Raw genomic sequence first — 12,477 nt, forward strand, 5'->3', positions numbered from 1 at the left:
CTTCAAGAAGATAAAGAATGCAGGACCTTGGGTTGGACCACAGACTGCTTGAGTCATCTCCCAGATCATTTATGATCATGCTATCAGGACCATCTAAATGACCCAAGAGGTCCTGTTCCAGCTATAGGAGACAACTATTATTGGTAATTAACAATAATAATGATGCCATTATTGTCATGTAAGAGAACCCTGCATTGCCTCTATGCTACTGACTGTAATTTCTGCTCTTCATCCTCACAGTCACTACACACTCTATACTTTTGATGCAACCCTGCACATTCTATACTTCAGCTCCTCTTGCACTAGGCCCCTCTCATACATAAGCAATCATTTGCATTGCGACCACAATGACATTTCTAAAGAATAGACATGCTCTGCCACTCTCCTGGGGAATTTCTGCAGTGGCTCCTTCTACATCTATATTCCTCAACCTTGCATTCAAGGTCTTCATAATCTAGTCTCAGTCTACTTTTCTGGAAAATTTTGCCATTATACTTTTTGTATCTTAAATTCCAGTCTTGATTTAAAACTTAAGCACACAATTCTAAAATTACCATTTTTATACTCCGTGGTGCCTAAAACAGTGCCTGATATGGCATAAGCACCAATACTTAAGTGTTGATGAAAATGGCCTATGAACAGGTATGGTTATTGTTAACATTAAATACCAATTCTTATTTAACCTTTTAAAACATTAAACTGCAGTAGAAAAACAGAACATTGAGTTATAATGCCATAATAAATCTCAGTCTCAAACCTCCTTAGAATTTTACTTGATTGACATAACAATAAGTAAATATTCAGTAGATCAGGAAACTTAGAGGAATTTGGTAAATATTCTTAGGTCCAAAGACTGTGAATTAATGACTGGAAATTTGAGAAAAGTGCCTTCCTAAATCGTAAATGCCATATTTCTTGTTTTCTGCAGTTTGATCAGCTTACAGTTGAGCAGCACAATTAATAGCTACTATTTTCATAATGCATGTGAAAAGTAATATTTTATCTAGCTCTGTGGGTGGCATTAAGCTAGCAAAACACTCTACTTGGCATTATCTTGACACCAGTCAATGAAGCTATCAGGCAAATGAAACTACTTTTGTGATAAGCAGCACAGTAATCGAAAATTGTCATTCTTTCTTTTCCCCAGGAAAACCCGAAACTTTCATTTCAACCTTTTTTATATCACCAGGAAGAAATGAATATTTATAAAACAAGAAAAGGGCACCATCCAGGTGTCATTTTTCTCAGTGAATTATACACAATGAAGGATAATAAAACAGTTTCAAAGTAAACTCTAGTTGCTGCCATTTAGCACTAATTTTTTAGGCATTTATTCAGTTCTACAGGCAAATGTATAGGCAATGTCAGAGAGAAACGTATCTTGGTACACTTGGAGGCAATAAGTTGGGCAGGTAAGAGCTTTCTTTTCATTAGAGTCCAGCAGTTAGTGGATAAAGATGGTGACTGAGTGATCCAGGCTTGAGTGCTGGACCAAAGGGCTGGAATCACCAATCAATTGAGGATAAATCTATGATACAAAGCAGGATTCATTTTACCCTAAAGGAGTTGAAAGCAGAACTCTAGATCAACATTGTCAAGTGAACATACAAGTTTAATGTTCTCTCCTAGAATCACACTGGATCACAAAAAAGTTAATGTGAAAAAAAAAAAACCACACACACAACTGTGTCAAAAACAGAAAAAGATATCTGCGGAACACCACAAAGGAAAACAAAAAATTTCTAGATGATAGAAATTAAACGATATGTGATTAATGAAGAAACTCGTCAAGGATCAATTGATATTTAAGAAAAACATTAATAAAAGAGAAGGACCAGCCAGGTGCAGTGGCTCAAGCCTGTAATCCCAGCACTTTGGGAGGCCGAGGCTGGTGGATCACGAGGTCAGGAAATCAAGACCATCCTGGCTAACACGGTGAAACCCCATCTCTACTAAAAATACAAAAAATTTGCCAGGCATGGTGGCGGGCACCTGTAGTCCCAGCTACTCGGGAGGCTGAGGCAGGAGAATGGTGTGAGCCTGGGAGGCAGAGTTTGCAGTGAGCCAAGATCTGGCTACTGCATTCCAGACTGGGCGACAGAGTGAGACTCCACTCCATCTCAAAAAAAAAAACAAAAAACTGAGAAGGACCAAAATGAACAAACTATCACCTGACAGTGGAGGATACAAGAAATTCCCATAAGGACAAAAGGAATTTTAAGTATTTCTAATTAGTATCATCAGAAAATTTACAAAGAGTATTATATTCACAAAATGCAATAATATTCTGTAAAGAAAAGTAAGTACTGAATTGGTTCAAAAAGCAAAAATTACAGTTCCTAAAATTTACAAAATATATATCAAATTTTATATCAAAATATACAATTTTTAAATCCATAAAAGGATGAAATAACAGATTGAAAGTAAATATGTGTCAGATCAAATTAATATTTTAATATATAAATGTATGAAAATTTTTACAATACGGATAGAAAATACGTGAGAAAATATTAGAGATCTGAAAAACAGATCCAGGAGAGACTATTTATATTATAGGCTAGAGTCCTGTATTCAATTTGTCTTTACTTTAACAGGCAATGTGATTGAGATTAAATTTGTTAGTTTTGGTTTTTAGTTTTGCAATAGTTTTTCTTTTTGAGCCAGTGAAATTCTTCTTTTGAATTCATGTATTTATTTTATTATGATCAGATAATATTCTGTGAATATTTGCAATGTATATTCTATTTTGTAGATATACACTTGGCTGATAGGTAGACAGAAAGATAAAACAAAACTCATGCTGTTTTATTTTTAAAATTTATCAATTTTGAGAGTGTACTGTGTCTTATTTAGGATAAGGTAGGATATGCTGAGGTAAAAAGTTTTCAACATTTTATCTCTCCTTTGTATTCCCTGTCTAACATGCTCTGTATATATGAAGGAACATGTCTAAGCTCCACCATAGCCACTCAAGACCCTGATGCAGAGACCCGCCTTCTTGTGGCCACGCCATGTGGAACATGTGGCCCTCACAGTTGGTGGGACTGGTAAGATGTTGCTGAAGGATGATGTGCCAGCCTCTTCCATACTTCAGCCTGGAGGTAATGTCCCACATTTCTGCCTACTGGCAATTTGCCAGAAGTAGTTATATGATCCTATCTAAGTTAAAAGGCATCTAAGAAAGGTGAAAAAATGGAACATCTGTGACTTACACGCTTTCTACCATGGTGTTTTGAAGGGTTATGCTATGACTGGAGCACCACACAGTGGTTAAGACATCAGGTTCTGGAGTCAGACTCCCTGGGTTTCATTTACTGTGTTAGTCAGCTTGGGCTGCCATAACGGAATATCATAGAATGGGTTGCTTAAACAACATAAATTTATTTTCTCATACTTCTGAAGACTGAAAAGTCCAGGATCAAGGTGCCAGCAAATTCAGTTTCTGATGAGTCTCTCTTCCTGGCTTGCAGACGGCCACCTTCTGCTGTGTGCTCCCCTGTTCCTTGGGGCATGTACACACAGAGAAAGATCTCTGTCTTCCTCTTCTTATCAGGCCACTGATACTAGCGTATTAGCACCCCAGGGCCCCACTCTTATGACCTCATTTAACCTACCTCATTTAACCTTAATTACTTCTGTAGAGGCCTTATTTCCTACTTTCAAATACAGTCATATTGAGGTTTAGAGTTTCAGTATTTAAATTTTCAAGTGACACAATTCAGTTAATGGCACTTACATTACCTTCTCTATGCTGTAGCTACAGAATAGAAATAAGTGAAATACCTACTTTATGTGGTTGTTATAAAAACAAAATATTTTAATACAAATATAGCACTTAGAATAGGGCCTAGCACTTAGTAAGTACCCAATAAATATTACCTATTAGCAAATTGTCATTTTTTATGCATACGGCATTTTAGACATTCCATATTGTTACAGTATGTTGTTATTTACGTGAAGTTTTCTAACTGTCATATTCTTGGTGTGGATCATTAAAATAGAGATTTTAAATAAATCCCTTACATATCACTTGAACGCAGGGAAGGGAATGCCAGATAAATACCTATTTGAATGAAAGACTGAAGAGTTTGCTGAGAAACAACTTTAGCTAACAGTGGCAGGAGTAAGAGCCAGGCATGATGAGGCTGACACCATAGCTAAACCCCAGGAGTAGAGAGGAATTCTGTGTACGGCATAACAATTCCCTCAGCTTTGCTTCTCACTAAGCTCCCCTAGATTTATGTACCAACCTTATGTGTAAGGGTGATTTATTTTAACTTAAATATTAAAGTACTGGTTTAATAAATGTCTAATCTTGTAGCGCAATGCCACTAAATATTTCCAAATACAACACACACAAAATGGGGCCTCAGTTTACAAAACACCATAACCCAGCTTTGGGCCCTTGTTTCAGAGGAGACATTCCCAGTAGGGTACCATGGACCCCTCACAGAAACTTGCTGGACAGTGAAAGGGTTTTGTGTTTACATCTCTTTGCCTTCTAAGTTACTTTTCTTGCAATTTTTTTTGGCTCTAATTTTTTACTGAAAACAATAATTTAAAAAAAAAAACAGCATTTACTGTCATTTGGGTGCCAGGCATCTGGCTTGACATTCTTTATATGTGGCATCATTTTCAGACACTTTCATTTTACTCTATAAGGTCCTTTTTTTTTTTTTTTTGAGACAGAGTTTTGCTCTTGTTGCTCAGGCTGGAGTGCAATGGCGCAATCTCGGCTCACTGCAACCTCTGCTTCCTGGGTTTAAGCGATTCTCCTGCCTCAGCCTCCTGAGTAGCTGGGATTACAGGCACCTGCCACCATGCCCAGCTAATTTTTCTATTTTTAGTAGAGGTGGGGTTTTGCCATGTTGATTAGGCTGGTCTCAAACTCCCGACCTCAGGTGATCCACCCGTCTCGGCCTCCCAAAGTGCTGGGATTACAGGCATGAGCCACCGTGCACGGCCTCTATAAGGTAATTCTTATTTCCATTTTAAGGATAAGAACACCTCTGAAACTTGGTTTTACTTTACTATCACATGTTAGACTATGATTTGGACTAAGGACTGACCCCAAAGTCCATATCTTCCCCACTGGACTCCTGCCCCAGGTATACTCAGATAGCATATTAGTAAACAATAAAGTACAGTATATGAACAAAGTATTTTAATGTTTTGAACTCTGCTTATGAAATGCATTTTTTAATTTTACTTGTTCTTAAGGGCTAAGTTAAAGTCTCAGGCCACTGAAAAAGGTTTCTGAACATTCGTGTCAGAAAACAAAATAAAACACGACTTAGATTATCTTGGTTGGATTGAATTTAGGGAAAATTCTCCTTGGAGCCATACCTATATTCAATCTATCTAGATTTCCTCAGTTAAATACCAATAACAGTCTTCCCTGGTTTTCTTATTCTGGGTGATTTTCTTTGAGATTATGTTTCACCTTTGTTGACAGCAAGCTGAACATTCCCACATTATCATACTGTTTATTTTACTTTGTTTGCTAATGCACTGTCACTGCTAGGAAAACTTCACAGCTTTGAATATGAATGTAACATCTGGTTTCGTTTCAATAACATTTCATGCTGCAAATGCAAATATGATTTTTTTTGTGTGTACTTCAACAAAAAAGTCTCATATAGTCGTTCTAATTGAAGGCTGATTTCCACATTCCAGTTCCTGAATGCCATGGCTTTGCCCTACTTTTTTCTTTTTTGAACATAGATGGAAGTATAAACGTGTGTTCTAAATACATCCCATACTGCTCCTTCCGTTTTGTCAGAACTTTAATCTGTAAACGTGCCATGTCCTTAATTTGTTGGATTTTGGGGACACTGGGCAACAAGTAAAATGTCTCTTTCTCGATGCTATCTGAATTTATACATTAAGACAATTTGTGACATCTTATGGCATATGATTCATCTCTCATCCAGAAAATCAAAATTACAGATTTTGATAAAAGTCATACAGTGAAGACTATTGATCACTCTTCTACACTATAAGATTTTAGCAGGCAGAGATTTTAAAAACACACCCTGTTATGATATTTACTGGAGCAAGTGTGGAAGGCAGAGTTGCTGTCCACATACGCAATTCATAGGTTATAGATTTCTGTTTTTAGGTAATGATGCCTGGATTCATAGAAATATCCCTCACACACAGCTACAAGTTTAAGCTACTGAGGTTACATTTAAAATAATCTTCTCCAAAAACTTTTCATGTCTGTTATAGAACAAGCCATGCGAACAACTAAAGATGTATAAACACCAACTTTTCTTCCTTCTATGAGATTTGCTTAGTTAGGAGAATTAAAACTATGTACTTACGAAGAAGAAAAATGAAAACGGAAGTCAATATATGAGGGCTAATTAGTGAGATCTTTGCCAGTAGTATGGAAATCTAGAAAACAAATAAAGTATATTTGGTTAAGTATTTAGGAAGAAACACAAAAGAACAAAAATTGGAGTTTAGCAGTGGATATTACATTTGCAACCCATGAGTAGAGAGAAGCATTCTAGGCAAAGGGAATGGATTCATAAAACATCTGAGGGGGAGAAATTCAAGGTGTTCAAGGATGCAGTTTTCTATCCAGCATTCTTTAGCATCCTGGCAGCCTGAGACTGGCTCACAATTGTGCCCAGATGCTGTTTAGTTACACTTGGCCAACAGCCTATAGCCCCCACAAGTTAAACATGAGTTCATACTGATCTTTGTAACTTTAACCTATTACCACTTTGTAAACCAAAAACAAAATTCTAAGCCTCCCAACCAACGAATGGACCCCTCTTCTAGCCAAGAGTACCCAAAGAAACCTGAGAAATGAGTTCAGGTCATGACAGAAGGAGGAAAGAAGTTTGGCATGTCTCATTATACTCTCCTCCTTTTGGAGTTCAGGTACAACTGACTAGCATTAACATTAACATTATTGTGAAACGGTGCTGCAAAGCTCTCTTCTGTGGAGAAAATTTACAGTCTGTAAAGAATATCCTTACCTTTCCAGGTTTTTTCCCGATACAGGAGAGATTTAACTAAAAGTCTAACATCTTTTAAAACCTGACAAAATACATTTACCATCTATTATATCTGAAGCCTGTTACCTGAAGGCTCCATCTACACAGCGAGAACCTTGGCTTCCACATCCCTCCTTATCTTAAGCTGAACTCCTTCAACCAACTGCCAATCAGGAAATCTTTGACTTCACCTATGACCTGAAAGCCTCCACTTTGAAATGTCCAGCCTTTTTATATCGATCCAATGTATACCTCACATGTGTTGACTGATGTCTTATGTCTCCTCCCCAAAATGTGTAAAACCAAGCTGTACCCAACCACCTCGGGTAAATGTTCTCAGGACCTCTTGATATTATGCCTCAAGCCATGGTCACTCATATTTGGCGCAGAATAAACCTCTTTAAATGTTTTAGAGTTTGACTTTCTTCATGAACAACTTGGATTAGTCTAGGCTTCTCCTCTTGCTTATCTGTAAACATGCATTGCAATAATGAGAAGCTTGGCTCCGACTTCATTCCTCTACTTACTTATGTGTTATGTTCCGGTACATTGTATACTAATACAGGAATGTTATAACCCATCCAAGTGTAGAAAACAACTTTATTAACTAGATTACAAGGTTTATGTGCAGTGCATTTTGACTTTAGTTTTATAAACTCCTCTCATTTCCAAAGTTACTGAGGTCAGCAACTTCCTGCCTACCTGTATATACCTCATTCAGTGAGGTTGCTTCATAATTGGATAGTAGAGTTAGGTTATTTTAGTATATTCTCCCTGATCCTCTAAATATATATATATATATATATTTAATTTGTGTACATCAAGGTTCACACTTTGTAATAGAAAATTATATGGATTTTTACAAATGCATAAGATTATATATTCACAATTACAGCATTATACAGAATAGCTCCCTTGCCCTAAAACAAAATTCACCCTGATTCCCCCACTAAATCTTTATTCCAGCTCCCAAATGCCTGGCAACCACTGATCATTTTACTGCATCCAAAGTTTTATGTCTTTCAAAAGATCACATAAATGGAAACATATAGTATGTAGCTATTTCAAAGTGGCTTTTTTCACTTATCAATACATATTAAAGATTGACCCTTATGGGCCGGGCGCGATGGCTAACGCCTGTAATCCCAGCACTTTTGGGGGCCGAGGTGGGAGGATCATGAGGTCAGGAGATCAAGACCATCCTCACTAACATGGTGAAACCCTGTTTCTACTGAAAATACAAAAAAAATTAGCTGGTTGTGGTGGTGGGTGCTTGTAGTCCCAGCTACTCAGGAGACTGAGGCAGGAGAATGGCATGAACCCAAGAGGCAGAACTTGCAGTGAGCCGAGATCGTGCCACTGCACTTCAGCCTGGGCGACAGAGTGAGACTCTGTCTCAAAAAAAAAAAAAAAAAATTGAACCTTATCTTTTTGTAGCTTCACACGTCATCTCATTTTATTTCTGAATAATATTCTATTATATGAATTTACAACAGTTTTGTTTTTCAGTTCACCAATTGAAGGACATTTTGGTTGCTTTGAGTTTTTGACAATTATAAATAAAGCTATTATAAACACACATTTACAAATTTTTGTGTGATCATACTTTTTCAAATCATTTGTGTAAATTTCTAAGAGTGCAATTAGTGTTGCATCATATGGCAGTGTTGTATTTTGCTGTGTATTTTGACTGCTGCTATGGTTTGGATGTGTCCCCTCCAAAATTCACATATTGACAATATAAAAGCATTAAGAGGTGGGGCCTTTAAGACACTATTAAAACATGAGGGCCTCTTCCTCATAAGTGGGATTAAGGCTTTAAAAAGAAGACACCCGGTACTTGGCCCCACTTTCCTTTCTACTTTCTGCCATGTGAAGATGCAGCAAGAAGGCCCTCCCCAGACACCTAATGCTGACATCTTGATCTTGGACTTCCCAGTCTCCAGAACTGTGGGAAATAAATTCTTGTTTCTTATAAACTACCTCAACAAATGAGTTAGAAAGTGTTGCCTTTGCTTCTATTTTCTGAACGACATTGTGGAGAAATAGTACCTCTTTTATCTTAAAGTTTAATAGAAATCTCCAGTGAAACCATTTGGGCCTGGTGATTTCTTTTTTGGAAGGCTATTATTAATTGATTCATTAAAATAAATAGATATATACCTATTGAGACATTTATTAGTCTTTCAATGAGTTTAGTAGGTTCTGTCTTTCAAGGAATTGGATTGTTTCAACTAATTGTCAAATTTGTGGGCATAGCATTCTTCATCGTATTCTTTTATTCACCTTTTGACATTCACAGAATCAGTAATAATGCCCCTTTTAAATTTGTGATACTGATGGTTGATTTTTCTTTCTTTTTTTCTTAGTTAGCCTGACTAAAGATTTATCAATTTTATTTAGTCTTTTCAACGAGCCAACATTTGGTTTTGATGTATTTCTCTACTGTTTTCCTGTTTGCTAATTTATTGATTTCTGTTCTAATATTTGTTATGTCTTTTTATCTGTTTGCTATATGCTTTAATTGCTCTTCTTTCTTTTGTTTTTGAAGATGAACATTTAGAATTCTGATTTTAGATATTTTTCTTTTTTCTTGATATATGTATTTAATACATTTAATTACTAAGCCAATGTTTTTGCAACAGCCTACAAATTTTGATAAATTTCACGGTTATTTTCATTTGGCTCAAAATATTATTTAAATTTACCTTGAGATTACCCCTTGTCCTGTTTGTTATTTATAAGTATGCTGTTTAATTTGGGCATTTCACAACTATATTTCTGTCATTGATTTGTAGTTTAATTTCATTGTTTTTTGTAAGCATACTTTGTAGATATCTTATTCTAATAAAAAATTTCCAAAATTTTTTTAGCTCAGATTCTGGTCTCTCTTGGTGAATATTCTATGGGAGCTTGAAAAAATGTGTATTCTGCTATTGTTAGTAGGGTATTCCATAAATATCAATTAGATCATGTTGATTGATAGTGTTGCTTAGGTGAACCATATCCTTACGAATTTTTGCTGCTTGAACTATCATTACTGAAAGAGGATTACTGAAGTCTCCAGCTATGAGAGAACATTTGCCTATTCTCCTTGTACTTCTTTCACTTTTTTCTTCATGAATTTCAGTGCTTATTTTTTAGTCGTGTACGTATTAAGAACTATTATGTCTTGTAGAACTGAGCACTTTATTATCACATAATATAACTTTTTAACCCTGGTATTTTTTTGTTCTGAAGTCTATTTCATGTGTCAATAATATACCTATTTCAACTTTCGTTTGATTAGTCTTAGTCTTTTTCTATCCCCTTACTTTTAACCTACATGGGTCTTTATATTTAAATTAAGTTTCTTGCAAACAACATAGGATTGATTCTTAGTTGTTGTTTTTTTTTTAAATCCATTCTGACAATCCCTTTAATTAAACTGCTTTTGCAATTTACATTTAAAGTAGTTATTGATATTGTTGGATTAATAGCTACTGTATTTGTAACTGTTTTCCATGTATTGCACGTGTTCTTTATTCTGCTTATTTTTCTGCATTCTCTGTCTTACATTTGTCACTTTATATGATTACATTTTATTTACTCTCTTAGCATATCCATTATGCTTTTTAAAAAATTTAGTTGTTAAAAGGTTTTTAATGGACTTTTATAGCTACTATAAGACCAGCTTCAACAAACACTATACCACTTCACATATAGTACAGTTCCCTTATATCAAAGTATTCTTAATTTGTTCCTCCTTCCTTTAGGACACTGCTGTCATTCATTTCACCTATCCATATACTATATTCACCTAATACATTGTTGGGTGAGTTATTATTTTTGAGATCAATTATAAATAATAAAAATAAAATATTTTTATAACCTTATATATTCCTTTCCAATGTTCTTAATCTCTTTATGTGGATTCAAGTTTTTGACATATTATTTTTATTCTCTCTAAAGAAGTTTATTGAATTCTTCTTCAGTGTAGATCTGCTGCCAATAAATTCGGTCAGGATTTGTTTTTCTCAGAATTTACTTGTTCAATCTTCACTTTCGGAGAATAATTTTCTTGAATATAGAATTCTAAGTTTTTTTTCTTTTAACACTTCAAATATTTTACTCTATTCTGTTAGCATAGTTTCTGATGAAAAGTCTGCTATAATTCTTAGATTTGTTCCTCTATAAGTAAGACACTTTTCTTCTTCTAGCTTCATTTAAAAAATCTTCCCTGTCTTTAGTTTTGCAGTTTGAATATGATAAGCCTAAGTGTAGATATTTTGTTATTTATCCCAGTTGGTATTCTCTGAGCTTCTTGGATCTGTGGTTTGGTTTCTGTCATTTAGTTTGGAAAGTTCTCAGCCACTATTTCTTCCTGGTTTTTGTTTGTTTGTTTTCTTGCTTTTTCCTCTTTTTCTTTCCCTTCCATCATTCTAGTTACATGTAGGTTACATTCTGTATAATGGTCTCACAATTCTTAGACGTTCTGTTTTCTTTTCTTTCTTTTTTCTTTTCCTACTCTTTTCTCTCATTGCATTTATGTTTTGGAAGTTTCTAGTAAACTTATCATTAAGTTCTGTGATTTTTTTCCTACCATATCCAGTCATATAATGAACTCATTTAAGACAGTTTTAAATTTACAATATAGTATATTTTATATCTAGGATTTGCATTTCATCTTTTCTTAAACCTTCCATTACTCTGTTTATACTATCCATCTGTCCTATATGTTGTCTTCTTTTTTATTAGAGCCCATAAGATAGTAATCATAATTATTCTAAATTCTCTATCTGATTATTTCAATAATCTGTGTCAGATCTGAGTTTGGTTCTGATGCTTGCTTTTTCTTGACTTTCAGCATGCTTTCCAAATTTTGGCTGAAAGCCAGATATATTAGGTAATAGAAACCGAGATAAATAGGCTGTTAGTAAGAGGCCTTATATTAATCTGTTTTAGAGTTGGATTATGTTTAGTGTTTCCTATATCTGTAGGCACTAGAGTATTCAAATTCCCCTAGTGTCCTTGCTACTGTCTCCCCTGGTATCTTTAAGCTTCCTTAATAACTTTCTTTACATAATTTGTACCTGGCAACTCTTCAGTTACAATCAACCTTTATTAGACTGGAGCCTTGTGTGGCAGTTGCTAAGTGGATGGTGAGAAAGTGTTTTATAACCTTGTAATTTAAACACAGTCTTTAGTGTGCTTGTGTTTTTGGGCTTTAACCTTTGTAAGTGTATTTCCCCTGTCGCCTCTTAGGTGCCACAGGAAGGCTGGAGTTGGGTACATGTCCTTCCTTCTGGTAGGGTAAGATCTGTGAAGTCTTTTCCCCTGCAAAGTAGGCCTGTGTTGTGGAGAATGCTTTGGGCTTATTTAACTATGGTTACTCACTCTTCTCCTCATCCTTCCAGATCCAGGAGGGTATCTTCTTCAGATTTTCATGGTGAGAATCTGGTGGTATTCCTTGAAGTAAAACCCACAA

The 12,477-nt window shown here is 35.4% G+C and overlaps 1 long non-coding RNA gene across 1 annotated transcript in view; it reads right to left on the bottom strand.

The window, feature by feature from the left end:
- Positions 1-12,477, bottom strand: part of LOC129136130 (uncharacterized) — a 94,944-nt gene that overhangs the window by 65,273 nt on the left and 17,194 nt on the right. Inside the window, exon 2 of the long non-coding RNA XR_008537445.2 lies at positions 6,327-6,399. This is a non-coding gene — a long non-coding RNA (uncharacterized LOC129136130). The remainder of the gene's footprint in view (positions 1-6,326; positions 6,400-12,477) is intronic.

This window comes from Pan troglodytes, chromosome 8 (assembly GCF_028858775.2).
Source record: "Pan troglodytes isolate AG18354 chromosome 8, NHGRI_mPanTro3-v2.0_pri, whole genome shotgun sequence".
NCBI classification, from domain to species: domain Eukaryota; kingdom Metazoa; phylum Chordata; class Mammalia; order Primates; family Hominidae; genus Pan; species Pan troglodytes.